This window comes from Tenrec ecaudatus, chromosome 7 (assembly GCF_050624435.1).
Source record: "Tenrec ecaudatus isolate mTenEca1 chromosome 7, mTenEca1.hap1, whole genome shotgun sequence".
NCBI classification, from domain to species: domain Eukaryota; kingdom Metazoa; phylum Chordata; class Mammalia; order Afrosoricida; family Tenrecidae; genus Tenrec; species Tenrec ecaudatus.
The window spans coordinates 44,246,455-44,263,318 of NC_134536.1; the positions used below are offsets into that span (position 1 = coordinate 44,246,455).

The 16,864-nt window shown below is 37.3% G+C and overlaps 1 non-coding gene across 1 annotated transcript; it reads right to left on the bottom strand.

Moving 5' to 3' along the window:
- Window positions 1-15,037: 15,037 nt before the first annotated feature.
- On the bottom strand, window positions 15,038-15,180 carry LOC142454124 (small nucleolar RNA SNORA48). Its single transcript, XR_012785645.1, has one exon. It is a non-coding gene; the product is annotated as a small nucleolar RNA SNORA48 (small nucleolar RNA).
- Between the last annotated feature and the right edge of the window lie 1,684 nt (window positions 15,181-16,864).

Genomic DNA, 16,864 nt, shown 5'->3' on the forward strand with positions numbered 1-16,864 from the left:
ATGGTGACTAGGCCATTAAATGGCCTCATCATTGGTTATGCATCGATAGCATATTATTAAGTATTACTTTAAAAAGAGCAATTAGCTTTAACTTTGAACATTTAAGGAAATCTCAGCGTTATCTTCAGCATTTAAGTTATGGAGGGACAAAAGTCTTGAAATTTGAAATGCTGAAGATTTATAAAAAGTTTGATACATTATTAAATTATTCATATTAGAAACCACAACAATGAATAGATGAATATATATATATCACAAGCTCTATAATTAAATATACAAAACCCCAGACCATTGTTGTCCAGTGAATTAGGATTCACAGTAACCCTAAATAAGGTTTTCAACACTATACCTTTATGGGATCAGAGTTTCACCTTTCTTCTAAATTGATCACATTCCCTCTGAAAGCCTTATTCTTTCCTTGGTAGGATGTTTATTCGGTGATGCTATAAAGGGAATCATTTCCTATTTTAAACTAGCAGGTTTTCAAATGTCTAACAATTTCTGGTAAGAATTTTTCATATTTTGTGATGGCATAATTGCAAATGATGAATCATTTCCATGTGAGCTTACTTAAATAGAGCCTATTGCATAGAGAGTGGATCAACAAAACTTAGTCAAATAGCCATGATTGTCATTCCCTAATCATTTTTTCTATAGTTGGATCTGGTTTCGATGACTTCATGTGATACTTCCTGAATTTAGAAGCCATAGTTTGGTAAAAGGCTAAAATAACGAAAATAGTTGAAAAATTTATATGTTTTTCTTATACTCCTTTCAATACCAATGTTCTTCATTATTTAAATAGTGATGAGCAAATACCTAACCCATTTTTAATTACCTCCCTGCTCGAAGGTACTGTAAATGCAAAAGTTTGGAGTGCTTCATACTTCTCTCTGAGCTAAACCATTTTTAATATCTACTGTTTTATACCTTAGCTTAATACTTTACAGATTTCCAAAGAGTGCAATCACCCTTCAGTCCACAGTAAAACCAAAGGGCTCAGATGATATCAATGACACTATAAATCTACAAGACTATTAATTTTGTACTGACTTTTAGTGTCCTTAACCTCATTAGAGAGTTTGATAATCTTCAAATAATTTTGTTGGCTTCTTGCACCGTTGCCTAGTAATGAAAACATTGCCCTCCTTCCAGCCATCAGCCTTCACATTACCCATTGAGAAAAAGATCCACAGCTGTGCATCCACATACATACTAGATATTTTAATATGATTCCGTGTTTATTTGGGGGCTCCAATTAGTTTATATGGATAACAACAGATACCATCTTTGATTCTTTTCCCTTTGGGCTTAATAACCTAACAACAAATCACATGCTTGCTTTAAGTCTGTTTGCTGTGAAAAGAAAATGGTATGGAAAGGTCCGAATTTTCACTATCATTAATCTATAGCTAACTCAGCTTGCTGTCTTATGCAATACCACGAGAAACAGCTGGTTTCCACTAACCAGAAAGCACTTTTATGGTTTCTCTTAAGGGCCATTAAATCAATGTGATGAGAGCACAGCTGGATTGGATCCTGAAAAAATTTATCAGATCCCACACAATACATAAAGGAAGCGCTCAGTGCTATTGCACACTCAGCACACAGCGCCCTTGCTGAAGCTGCAGGTGGAGTTTAACAGAGAGAGCAAAGTCCCCTACCGAGCCCTAGAAAACCTGATCTTGGCCTGTGCTTCTCCCCTCTGTGTGGGTGTCTTCTTAAAATACCAGTTACTCATGAAACTATTAAAAAGGATGTTTTCTGGCTGGATTTATTGGCATAACTGGAACATACAAGGACCTGCGTGGTTGTCCAAATATAGCTTTCAACACCAAGAGTCATGTTTTTTGCCTTATAAATTTTAGCTCGTGGTGGATCCAAAACTACAGTAACTACGGAAAATGTAAGAGCACAGTGACTAAATAAAGCCTTCCAGCGAGGGACCAAAGCACAAGCCCCAGCTTCTACCAACGCACAAGCCCCAGCTTCTACCAACACACAAGCCACAGCTTCTACCAACACACAAGCCACAGCTTCTACCAACACACAAGCCACAGCATCTACCTTGCTATCTTGAAGCAATCATAGAATGGCTGTCCCCAAAGAGGATGCCTGTTTTTTTTCTTTTTTGCCCAATGCTCTACAAACAGTGAGTGTACTTAAAAAAATCATTCGTATTTAGAGGGAATGGAAAAATGTTGTAACAAACCAAGATACATGTATCAGGCAGGATAATGATGGAACTTGAAAAGAGAAACCAGACTTTCCAAATCAGCTGGGAATTACGTTTAAATGCTTGTGGTTCTAACTTCATGGTCCCCTGCTTCCTTAATCAGTAGGTAATACTGAGAAAAATAGGAATATTCTGTAGCATGAATTTAAATCTAACCTGTAAAATCAGATTGCTGATTTTGTAATCCTAACCAATTTATGTATGGGGGCATCTAATACCTTATCTATAAAATTGAAATAAGAGGACTCCTCTCATAATGATTTTAAGAGAAAAAATGTATTGAAGTATTCAGCAATGTTATTGGCATGTATTTAGTGCCTGATATTACCTGTCCTCCCCACCTTCTCTTTCTACCTTTCCTCCTTTTACACCATTATCATTCTTACTTCTTGTAATATCTTACTTCTGAGTATTTCTGTGCATCCCATTATACCATTAATATTTACTGGAAGTATTATTTAATTAATCCCCAATGATAAATTATGGCATCAAATACTGACCATACCCTAACATATGGCTGATGAATGTTCCACCCTACAGAACTGAACATTTTCTTTTAAAATCCACATCTCTCAAAATATCAATTCTTATCTTATAATAAATAGTGGTCACCACATGTCACACTAATGACAAGAATATGCTTTTTTCCAAAGATCAGATAAATTCTACAAAGTGACTTTATCAAATCAATATTGTTAGAGAACATCGTCACGCTGGGAGGGAGTGGGTTGGCGGGCACTTTACAGTTTGAAGAGTCTGCTCTGAGGTAATTATAGTCACGCTAGAGGGATAACATGAGATGTCAAATAAGAAATGGCAGCTAAATATAACCAGCAAAAAAAATCAGACAAATAAGATTAGTAAGATTATCTTTGAGAAAAATCTTATGATACTTTATCTATGGTGGGCAATTTAAGAATATTGTGTGTGTTTGTGTATGCATTTTTAAAAATACTTTTGCTCCCCTAATATTATGATCTAAAGTGAATTCCTACTTCCTTTCCTCTCATAGTTATTTTAAGCTAAGCCAGATATAATAAGAGTACCCTTGAGCAATAACAACAAGCAAACTTAAATTTCATAGGTTTACATTTTTATTCAAATTGAATTTTAAAAGCAAGTTCTAGAAAGATAAAATTAAGACTACTTATGTTGAACTTTTCATACCTCCTTTAAAGTCTCACTCTATCCTTCATACACAAATATATGACTGCTAGGAGAAAAAAAGGTCAGATATGGAAATCTTGTAATGTTATTAACTTTCAAAAAAGATATCAGCAGACATACTGCTCTTGCATAAAACATTAGTATTCCTCTTATTCATAGTATAATTTTAAATAATACAACACGAGTATTGATATGTAATTTATGCTTTAGCATAAACAGCCTTATTTAAGTTTGAGACAAATTTAATGATACAACCACAGCTTGTATTTTATCCCAACCTTGTCAGTCAACGTACTCCAATTTCAGGTCTTTGTTTCTCATTTCAAGCTGCAGTGCTTCATGTGAATTATATATTCTGCAGCCATCACAGCTCAACCGCGAGAGAAGAGTTGAGGGAAAGGAAGTAGTTCATTTATAACACAGAAATTAACATCAAATAAAATATTAGTTAAATGTTCTCAAATTCACCACCCTATAGAGATACCTCAACACCTTAATGTGGGTAAAACTAAGCATCTAATTCAGATAAAAATAATATTATCATTATCATTGTCTTAATTTTACATTAATTTAACCAACCAAGATCCCCATAAAATTCAAGTCTAAACAATTTTATAGATCTCTGTTACAGCTAAGATTCATGTAGGTAATTTGAACATAATTAAAAAGTAGCCAACAGCACCATTAATCCCCAGCTTTTGATATGGGGTGGCCTCAATGCTGTGCTCCTTTCATTTACTTAAGAAGTAGAGATCTAGAGAAAGGAAGGGGCAAATACATCCGAGTCACCAGCTTCTTTTATACACAACCTAGGGAACATTCAGACGAAGTAAGAGAGCGTATTAAGAGCAGTAGTGTACCCCAAGTGGAACCAGTATGAAGTGTCAGTGTCTTTTAACCCCCTCCTTACGTCAGGGAGCCCTCACCCTGTCTCTAGTAAGCCAGTGTTGCTTCAGGCTGTACAATAGATCTCAGTTCTTTCTGCCCCAGCTCTTTCAGGCAATCAAGCTCCTCTCTGCTGGAGTCTCCCACCAGGCAGCTGCACCAACCATTCCACATCTTCATCAGTTTCATTGGAGGAACGGGAATGCGATCCTCTGACAACACTCCAGGAGATGGCCCCGATGTCTTCTGGGTGAAAGACTGCCCAGTGCCTCACAGAGGGCCTACCTCCAGGCAGATGCGGGACCTCTTCAGAGCCCTGGTTCATGGAGAATAAACTCCATCAAATCCCCATTGTCATCCTCACACTCTAGTCTAAGAAGGAGGAAAAGTTCCACAAGTGACATAGGAGGCCTTTGTTGTTGAATATTTCAGTCCTAGTCATTGGAAAACAATGTCATGGGGGCTTCAGCTAGGTCTTGATTTTGCAGATGAATGCTGTACTTACTGTCAGCAAATTCCAATGAATTCAGTCCTGGCTATTAATCAGCCTACCAAATGGAGTGCATTCCTACAGCATCCTCCCCTATGTGTTCTCCATTACCCAGGGAAGAAGTTGCTGTTGTTGTTTGGTGCCCACTCTGTGTTGTGAGATTCTTACCCTATGTACAACTGAACATGGAGGTCTGTTCTATGCCCAGTCCGTGCCATCCTGACAATTGTTCTTATGCGTGAGGCCGCGGTTGCAGTCACTGTGTCAGGCCAGCTCATCGAGGGCCTGCCTATTCCTTGCTGTCCTCTACCTATTATTTCCAGGGACTTCTCTCTTGCGTTAAAATGTCTAAAACACTTGAGATGAAATAGCCTCACTTCTAAGGAACATTGTGGTTCTACTTCTTCCGAAGGTGGTTTGTCAGTTCTGGAAGTCCAGAGTAAACATTTTTACGAACACCATAATGCAAATGTTTCCGTTCTCTGTGGCCATTTTGGTTCATTTTCAACGTTTACACAGATATGAGGCATTTTAAAATGCCATTGTCCTCAAGTGACATCCTCAACACTTCAACATCTTCAACACTTTAAAGAAGTCCCGCGCAGCAGATTGCCACAGAGCTGTGCAGGATTTCACTTCCTGACTGTTGCTTCCATGGGCAACCAACCCAAACAAAAGCCATGACAACTTCAGTCTCTCCTCTGCTTATCATGGTACTGGCTATTGATCCGGTTGTGAGGATTTTGGTTTACATTACATTGAATTGTAATCTATATTGAAAGCTGGAATCCTTCATCTTCATTGGCAAGTGCTTCAAGTCCTCCTCACTTCCAGCAAGCAAGGATTTATCATCTGCATATCGCAGATTGTTACCAGCCTTCCTCCAAACCTGATGCTGTATTGTTCTTCATACTATCCGGCTTCTCAGATTATTGTCTCAACATATAGACTGAGTAAGTATGGTGAATGTATATAATCCCGACACATACTTTTCCTGATTTTAAACCACACCGTTCTGTTTGAAAAATCTGTCTCTTGATCCGTGTGCAGGTTCTAAATGACATAGATTAAGTGTTCCACAATTCCCATTCGTCTCAATGTTACCAATAGTTTAAAAAAAATTTATGCTCTACACAGTCTGGTACCTTTGTATAATCAATGAAACACAAGGGAACCTCATTCTAATGTTCTCTACTTTTAGCCTCGATTCATATGATATCAGCAACAATGCCCTCCTGCATGCCATGTGCTCGTCAGAATCCTGCTTGAATCCTTGGCAGCTCTCTCCCAAAGGTTCTGCCACAATTGTTTTTGAATTATCTTAAGCAAAATTATACTTGCATATTATACTAGTCACATTGTCTGATAATATCTTTCTTCTGTTTGGTCATCTTTATTTGGAATAGGCACAAATGTGGATCTCTTCCAATTGTTCAATTTTTTGGCATAGGCTATTGAGTGCTTTCGGTGTTTCATAAGCTTGAAACATTGTAATTTGCATTTTGTGAATCCTTTGATATTTGTTCTTCACCAATGCTCTCATTGCGTCTTAGACATCTTCCTTCAATACCATTGATTCTTGATTAGATGCTTACTACCACTTGAAAGAGTTGAATGTTAATCAGTTCTTTCTGGTATAATGTGTTCCTTCCATTTCCTTTCGATGTTTCCTGCATTCCTCAATATTTTGTCCGTGGAATCCCTCATTAGTTAAACTAAAATGGCTTGTTTGTTGTTTTGGTTAGCCCAGCTTGAGATATGCTGAGTGTGTTTTTCCACTTTGGTTTGCTAACTCCAGGGCTGCTTCCATTTGTGTTCGCTACTCTATGTTCGAAGTAAGTCCCAGGCTCTTTCTGACATCACGGTGGTCTTTTCTTTCTTCCTTGTCTTTTTAAGGACTTTTGCTTTCTTCATATCCAATATGCTCAATGTGTTAAATATCTTCTTGAAATGTTCTCCAATTCAGGTTGGTAGCTCCCAATCAACAGACACATATAAATCTATAGTCACTGAAGCTGATGAAAACAAACTCTGACAGAAGAACCAGGCATTTTTTCAGTAGCTGTTCTGTAGTATTAATATAATCATAGCCAATTTTGGGACAAGATGGTTTCACTAAAATTTCTAATATCTTATCCCAGAGGCACTCAGGGGCTGAGAACATTAAGTTAAAAAAATATTGAAACTCATAATTCTGGGGGACTAAATTGAACTGAACATGGTTCTTGAATTCTTGAACATGGTTTTTGAATGGTGTTGATGACATGGATAAAGTAGCCCCATACTTTAAGGGATCTGAAGATAATCCTGGAACAAACGTGACTAATAGGGCTGGCCAGAGCACTGGCAGGGAATGAGATAAACAAACAAACATAAAGAACAGTTGTCAGTCCTATGAAACATGTGTCTTCTCCAAACTTCTCAGAGAAAGACAGCTTCAGCGTACCTCTGCAAGGAGACTAACCCCTACAGCTGGGAAGACCCTCAGGCCTGAAGAAGGCAGTACATGATTTCTTCAGCAGGCTGTGTTTCTGTTTTGAGATCTACATCTAGTTGACAGCAGTAAGGAAAGAGGAAGTCATTGCCTATAGAGTTGCTCCAATTCAATAGTTTGCTCTATTTTTCCAGCTTGCTTTTGTTTCTGCTGTTGCAAAATACTTTTGATCTTTATCACAGTTGCTGTAAGTAAACTATTTTTTCTTTTGCTGTTATAACATCATATTTACAGGAAAAAATCCACATTCCACATTTTTCCATGCCACTGACCTCTGCATGTTATTTCACGAATACCCTATATCAATATTGTAATATGTTGATGACTTCAAGTCCAATTTTCTTTTCCTGTCCACAGTATTTGATGTTAGTTCTTTGTCCTTATGCCTGCTGAATTGGAGTGTTGAGTCCCACAACAGAACCTCATCAGCTCTGCAAACTGTGTTCTCCAACGTTGACAGGAGGCACCGTTTCTGGTCCACTAACAGACCTCGCCCACCACTGGCTTCTTAGTTTCTTGCGCGGTAATGGTCTGAATGTCACTGTAATGCTAGAATCTATGCCACTAATACTTTTGCTAAAAGTGGGATCTCTCATGGTGGACATGTTTCAACGTGACTTCAAGTGTAAGACAGAGTAGGAAGAAAGAATAGGCAATCCCCTTCTGTGACATCAGCCTTAGAAAACTATGAACAGAGTTGGAACATTGTCCGATCTATTGGCAGAAGAAGATCCTCTCAGGTAGAAAGACACTGAAAATATGCGGCCTCCTTAAAGTGGAGTTGACCATAATGATGGGGATGGAGCTAAGTTTTGAAGATATTCATTTTCTGATGGGGCATGTTTCAAAGTGAGAAGAAACAACTGTAAATATATTTATTAAAATGAAAAGCGGAATGCACTAAGTCTGAATCTGGGAAATTAGAAGTAATAAAAATGAAATGGAATACATAAATGTTGATACTTTAGGTATAAGTGAGTTGTAATGAGTTGATTTTGGGATCATTTTGGATGTTTTGGGATATTTTGAATAGCGCGATCATATGGTTTACTATACTAGCATGACAAATTCAAGAGAAATTATGTCACATTTATCATCAAAAATAACTTTAAGAGCTACAGTGCAGGAAAATGCTGTCTGTGATAAAATAATATTCATACACCTATAAGGAAGACTAATTAATATTATTATTCAGATTTACCCACCAACCACTAAAGACAAGGATGAAAAATTTGCATTCTACCAACTTCTTAAATATAAAATTGATCTCACACACAATGAAGATGCATTAATAATTTTTGATGATTGGAATGGGAAAGTGAGAAACAAAAAAATTTCTTTCTGATGAAATGGGTAAAACCCTATTTGAAAAACTTCAAAAGTGAAGAATACACTTGCCATATCTCAAGCTGAAAGAAACTGAAGAAAAATTCAATCTTCAAGATGTAATACTGAAGTAATACCTGAAACACACAATGGTATTTCCAGTCACTTCATATGCATGTGAAAGTTGGACAATGAATATGGAAGATCAGAGGAGAAATGATACATTGGGATTATAGTGTTGGTGATGAATATTGAATATATAGTGTTGTGACAGAAGAATAATCAAAACTGTCTTGGAAAAGGACCAGACAATGTAGTCTTTGGAAGGGAGGGTGGCAAGTACAAAGCAACAGAAGTCAATGAGCCGGATGCAGTAACCAGCACAGCACAAGCCGGTTGTTAAGCAAGATCTGGCACTACAAATTTGATGAGAAAACGAGAAGCTCATATGTTATATGAGCATGTAATTTTACTATGTGTAACAAAGAAGCGCTTGTGTGGAGAATTCTATCAAGAGAGTTATCAATAGAAACCTCAATAAGATCTTATACTTCAGAGTTGCTGACATCGCTGGGAGCTATCCAGGGTACTGGATTTAAACTTTCTCTGACCCACAGGATCAGAAGCTTGGGTCTCCATGAGTGTGGCCCCCAAATTCCATCTACAAGCATAGCTATTCTGTACACAACTATGTTTATTAAAGATAAAATCAAAACAATTTATCAAATTACATTGGACAAGTTTTTCCTACTTCTTCTACTTGATCTAGTAATTTATTTTTCATTTCACACATTCAGAGATTCAACATTACTGCCTAACAGTAACGTTTCTTAAGAGAGATATTTTTTTAAATGTTGGAATAATTTGTCACATTATTTATAACAATGACAACAATAGAGAGTAAGTGATTGCAAAAACATTTTTGGATAAGTAAAGAACCAGAAAATACACAAACATTTCTAAAAATGAAAAAGAAAAATTGAGATCCTGCTGAAAGAGTAATCAAGAAAAATCCTACAAAAGAATGACATGGTGTATCAGGCCTTGACAATAACCATCCCAGATTGGAGCAAACTAATGTAGATATCTTGGAGTGAGAAGTTTTAGTGATAAAATGGTATTTACCAGATAATATGATGTGATGAGTTTGACACTTTTTAAAGGATAAGTCTGAGTTAAGGGCATGTGTATTTTAAAGATTTCAATACACATTTTAACAGTTAAGGTACCTTATAATTGTCACACCTATATGAATTCCTTATACATTATTATCTTAAATCTACATTTAAAAGCTAGAAATAATAAAAAGTCAAAAACTAAATTAAGAATAAAATACAAAGTACATATGGAAATCAGAATAACAAACTAACACTAAAAACAAAGTATTGAAGTTGGGTCTTCTTAATGGCAAAATAAGAATGGATCATGGTTGACCCTCTTTCTCGAAAAATAATTTAAGTAGTGGAGATATTACTTTAATTACTTAAAATTTCTGATAAATTTTCTAAGGTTATACAGCAAGTGAAGGAACATAAGTTAAGAAACCACTGGAGAAGCAATGAATACTTTCCATTTAACCCACTCCTTTTACCTCTACCCCTGTTACTGTATCTCTGGTGAAAACAAACTCACTACCATCCAGTCAATTTCATCTCATTGTGACCCCATAAGGCAGGGTAGAAGTGCCCTGTGGGTTTCTGAGACAGTGATCCTTCACAGAAGTAGAAAATCTCATCTTTCTCCCAGGTAGTGACTGGTGGTTTTGAACTGCTAGCCTTGCAGGTTGCAGCCCAATGCATAACCGTTACGCCACCAGCACTCCATCTCTAATAAAGAAGAGGAAAAATAAAAAAGAGGGTAACCTATACCTCCAATTTCTATTATGTTTCTCTCCAGAAGGGAAAGGTTTCCATCATTTATTCTTTACACTAGTTCATGTTGCAAATGCTCTAATCTCGGTGCGCACAGCAGAGGACTGGGACTCCCCTCCACATATAAATAGAGAAGAAGCTTATTCCAGATATAGCAGGATGATAACACTGGACTCATAAATAGCCTTCCAAGATCTACTGGTAGGGAAATTTTCCTTCACTAAGAGGAAGAGGGGCCCTCCCTTTTCTGTGAGTCATGATAGCATAGGGTGTCACTGTCGGAGAGCCGGGTGTCTGATCCTATGCAGCATATGGAAACTTTCACAAAGAGCAAGGCATGCATAGGAACCGAGAGTTCCATGACTCTTGTCAGAAATAACTGACTTTATTTGTCAACGTCTGACTTGCATAAAAAAAGAAATCATAGTGGACAACGCATACGAAGAGACTGTGTGCAAGCAAAGCAACAAAGCAATCAGAATTTTAAGAAATTCAGCAGAAAAGGCATCCAAGTATTGTCCTCTTGACTTCACAGTCAACTTTGGGAGTCTGAAAGAACATGTGCATGCGCTACACTGAGCCCACCCAGAAGAAAGCTGAATGGAATTTAAGAAAGGTTTGAAAACACTTCCCAAGCCTCCTGTGACCTACCATGACAAGGTAGAAGCCTTACCGTCACCCAGAACCTAAACACAACCACTGACAGATGAATATGTTACTCTTCAAAGATTGCCCAATAACCTCTGAAGTATGGAGGCAAAAAATCCTGGGTATAAAACAGTGTTTCCCAAGATGGGCTACACTGTCCCCTAGGGGGCCTGGAACAATCCAGGAGGGCTGCAAAAGGAGATACCTTGACTCTATCAGGCTTGGTGAAGTCGAAGGGCAGCTACAAAAAGGGCAGCCCTGGACAAGATGGATTGACAGTGGCTGTGACAATGAGCTCAAACATTTGAAAAATGGTGAGGGCAGTGTTTCACTCGGTTGTGCGTATCTTCACTATGAGTCTGAGTGGACTTGATGAAACACAATAACAAAATGGGCTACGATACAAGTTTTGAGTTACCAGGGGGGAATGAGTTTGTGCTGTTGTTTGTTAGTTTTTCTGGAAAGGAGGTGGTGAGCAAAATGAGTGTGGTCTCCCATGGTCAGAACCATGCTCCATTCTTTCTCCATCCAATAAAACCTTTGACTCTGTAGCATGTTCATTGGAAAGACGTTAATTAGTGAATTTATCCATTTTTAAAGAATCTTGTAGAATAGTGTTAATTGAAATAGATCTTGTATGCATTTTATTTGAATTAATAACATTGGCTATGTTAGTAGAGGCTAGTCCTTTATCATGGAAAGGCAATGATGTGAAGAGATGAGTTTTACTCTAAAAAGAGCAATATTTTTCATGTTACTTAACTAGCTCTTGAATTTCTTTAACATTAAACATCTTTCATGAATTTACAGTTTATGGAAAAACACTTGGTTATTAATTCTATTCTATTAATCTCTTAAATCAAAAAAAGAACACAGCAAAAGGATCTTGTGGATGGACTAGCTTTTGATTAATTTTAAATTCAGAATTAATATGTGCTGCGTCTTACAATGTTTTGTATAAATGTGTGTGTATGTGTCACATTTCCTTTCTCTCTAATCCATCTCTTTCTCCTCATTGGGAATAATTACTGGTTGAGGTTTGATATAAACTTTTCCAAATATTTTCTTATACACAAAAATATAAATATCTAAATAACCACTGTGTAAAAGAATTAGAAAAAATTTAAAATAACATATGCTTTCTTTGTGCATACATTACTATTCAGGAAAAAAATGCATGACCTAGAAATAAAATAAATGCATTTTCAATTTGTCACTCTAAATTTATCTTCATGAAAAGCAGAAAAGAATGAAAGAAATTAAAACATACATTAACAGTTTTATGGAAGAAAAATGCTATTTGTTAATCTTTCTCTCTTTTTTCTATTCTATATTTCAAATGAAAACTTAAGTATTTTAATATGAAAATATTGTCTTCTAAGCTTACTATGCAATTGATAAGAAAATATACCACATTTTTACATGTAGAGATTTTACTATTTTATTTAATAAAATATATTTATAATTTCCTACTAAAATCTTTTGCTTTAAACATTTCAGTAACATATTCTGCCCTGAGTTGTATATGCCAGAAATATGAAGCCAAGAGCCGTGGAGTCAATCCAAACCTACAAATTTACAGACAGCTCTTGTCAACATTGTGTTTCATTTTGTTTTCCCCATACAAATGCACCTCTAATAAGCTTTACAAACACATACTAATCCCTTTGGGAAGAATTAAAGGAACAACCACATTCCAGATCTTAGGAAATGGAAGGGATTCTGTTATTGCTACCCAGTGGTGACTTCAAGTTTCTAGGAGTTCAGGTGACTCAAACTATCTTAAATCCACTCTTCTGCACAGCTCTTCTTCCTTTCCCAATTGAATTTATAACTATAACCTTATCCTTGTTGTAGCTATACCTTACATCCTTCTTCACAGTACAGCCTTTTGTGGACACCTCATCTAAAAATATTTATTTTCTTCTGTATTCATGAAAAATGAGTCCAGATTGTATTTATACTACCAGCACCATAAAGAGTCATGGTAGTAAAATACTTAAGCACTCGTCAGTTAATGGAAAACAGCCGTTCTAACCTAACCCACCAGGCATTCCATGGGCGAACAATGTGGAAATTTGTTCCAAAGCTTAAAAACTTGGAAATCTTGTCTGGCTGTATACTGTGATTTGAAGATTTCCTATGAATTGGAATTAACTCAAACTGAAGGGCACACAATAGCTCATGCACATGACATATGTATACATAAATGCACATATACAAGGGGGTACCCCCAATAAAACAATATTTTCCCCAAAACTATGTGTTTAAACAGTTTACCAAAATCAACCTTATCACAATTAAAGTATTATCCATTACACTTAATACATTTGTCAAGTGTGAAATTCTATTTTTGGAGACATTTTTCAAACTCATCTGTTTGGATGGCTGACAGAGCCTCCCTCATTTTTTTCTTCACCTCTTCTTTGGTGTCCAATTATTGTCTTTGTGAAACAGAGGAATGAACTGGGAGGCAAAGGGCATTTATAGAGGTCTAAATACAGGAATGTACATATGTAAATATATTTATATGTAAGGATAGGGAAATAGATCTATGTACATATATTTATATGTTAAGTATTATGGTAGCAGATGGACATTGGGCCTCTACTCAAGTACTCCTTCAATGCAAAAACACTTTGTTCTAATAACCAGGCATTCCAGGGTGCTTACCTTCCCGACACGACAAAATGGGGGCGTAACAAATGTGATGAAGAAAACTGATGGTGTCCAGCTATCAAAAGATATAGCATCTGGGGTCTTAAAGGAGTGAAGATAAACAAGTGGCCATCTAGCTGAGAAGCAGTAAATTTCACATGGGAGAAGAACACCAGCCTGAGTGATCATGAGGTGTCAGTGGGATCAGGTATCAGGCATCAAAGACCCACGACAAAAAATCATACCAATGTGTATGAGGGGGAATGTGGAGTGCAGTAGAGCACCGATGAAACATACAACTTCCCTCTGGTTCTTTAATGGTTCCCCCTGCCCCCCACCCCACTATCATGAGCCCAATTCTACCTTACAATTCTGACCATGTACTTGAGTACAGATAAGAGCTGGAAGTGCAGAGAATCCAGGGAAGATAAGCCCCTCAGGACCAATCATGAGAATAGCAATACCAGTAGGGTAAGGGGAAGGTGGGCGGAGAAAGGGGAACCTAGCAAATGATCTACATATAATCCCCTCCCAGGGGAATTGACAACAGAAAAGTGGGTGAAGGGAGACATTGGTGAGTGTAAGACATGAAAAATAATAATTTATAAGTTATCAAGGATTCATGAGGGAGGGTAGGATAGCGAGGGGAAAAATGAGGATCTAATACCAAGGGCTCAAGTAGAAAGAAAATGTTTTGAAAATGGTGATGGCAATATATGTACAAATGTGCTTGACACAATGGATACATGTATAGATTGTGATAAGAGCTATACAAGCCCCCAATAAAATAATTCAAAAAAACACAACGAAAAATTGCTGTCCTTTCATGTCCCTCTGCATTCGCAGAAACAAAAAGAGGTTGCATGGAATGAGGTCAGGTGAGTAAGGTGCATAGACAAGAGAGACCTGGTGGGGTTTATCCCCCACAAAACTGGTGCACTTGGAAGGTTGCATGAGCAGGTGCATTGTCATGGTGGCAAAACCAGTTCCCTGTCTGCCACAAAATAGGCCTTTTATTGTAACACATTGTTATGCAATCTTTTCAGAACCTCTAAATAGAGGTTGGTTAATAGTCTGACCTGGTGGAATGGACTCCAAATGTTCTTTCCCCCTCACATGAAAAAAGCAAATGAGCATCGGTTTGGGGATATATATCTGATTATATATAGATCTAGGTATCTGATTTATAGATATCAGCACGCTCTCTTCAGTTTGGTTGTAAAGTCTTTTTTTTTCGTTTTAATATACAAATTATTATTTTTTAATGTGTCCTAGGCATGAAACAGCTCTGGCCACGATTTAGGCATCAAGCTAGGATTAACAAAGGGCTGCCAGTCTACTCTGCCCTTGACTGACATAAGAGTACCACCACCAATCAGGTATCTCTTGCCCATAGCCAAGGGTAATGGTTGTAAAGTCTTATAAGAAAATTCCATCAAGTGCTTCACTGTATCCATGCTCTCACTACTATACCAAGTGTACTATTACTGAACCTGCTGATTCACTAAGAAAAGTCATGTAGATGATTGGATTTCACAGATGCATAGAATGATACATAATCTCCCAGACCATTTCAGTTTTATCAAACTGAAGATGAAGTTCTTCATTTTGGTTTCAGTTTCTCTGGAATCACAATGTCATTCCTTTTCTGCAAAAAAAAAAAATCACCACCATTTTTGCAGGTGCTTTTTTGTCTTTTTATTGGATCAAATAGAAAAATTATAATAAACAATCCGGATCCGGAGATGGGCAAACAAACCAAATTTCACTGCCATCCAGTCAATACTGGCTCATAGCCGCACTGTAGTAGAGGGTAGAACCGTCATGGGAAGTTTGAGATGGTAGCTCTTTACAGAAGCAGAAAGCCATTCTCTGTTTCTCTTGAGGAGCATCTGGTGGTTTCCAGCTGGTGGTGAGCAGCCCAGTTCCCCCAGGGGTCCTCTATGTATGACGTCGGCAGGTTTTACCACAAGTCTGAACTTTACTTTCTATGAATATAGATCCATTTTTAATGATGACTCCTAAAAACTTTTCATTCTTAATGCTCTGTGGCACTAGTAAAAGAGCGAGGCAAGAGAAAGACAAATTGATTTAGTTAAGATTCTGTTTCTCACTCCTTAAAATATGACAGTAGCTACTATTATAGCTACAACTATGGATAGCCATGAGAAGAATGGAAATTCCAAGACACCACATCGTGCTCATTTGGAACTTGTGCACGGATCAACAGGCAGTTGTGCAGCAAAACAGGAGAATACTGCAGGGATTAAAATCATGACTGGTGTGCATCAGGGTGGTATCCTTCCGCAACACGAATTCTATCTGGATGCTGAGCAACTCATCAGAGAAGCGGGCTGACATGAAGAAGCAAGTGTAACCCTAGGGAGGAAGGCTTCTTAACAACCATTAACAACCTGTGACACAAAATGACATTCGCTTGCTTGCTGAGAATAAGGAGGACCTGAGGTCCTTGCTGATAAAGATCGAGGATTATAGTCTTCAGTAGGGTCCACAACCCCATGACACATAAACCAAAATTCTCATACAGAAACAGTAGGTAATGGGATAAAGAGAGAAAAGATTGAAGTTTTCAAGAATTTAAATTTGCTTGGATTAACAATTAATGCCAATGGAAGCAAAGGTTAATGAATCAAATGATGCATTGCATTGGGTCAATGTACTGCACAAGACCTCTGTAGAGTTTAAGGACTAAGGTGAATCTGACTCAAACCAATGGTATTTTCAATCACCTCATCTGCATATGAAAGCTGAACAATGAATTAATAAAACTAAAGAAGAACCAATGCATTTGAATTATGTTGTTAGTGAAGAATTCTGACATTACCATGGGCTTCCAAAAAAAGAAACAGGCCTGTCTAAAAGAAAGTACGGCCAGAACACCCCTTAGAGGTAAGGATGGTGAGACTTCATCTCACATACTTTGGGCATGTCAGCAGAGATCAATCCTGGAAAAGGACAGTATTCTGAGTCAAATAGAGGAGCAGTGTAAATGAGGAAGAAAATGGGCAAAATGGACTGCTCATCAGTTAATACAAAGTGCTGGAACATAAGGACAATTGTGAAGAGGG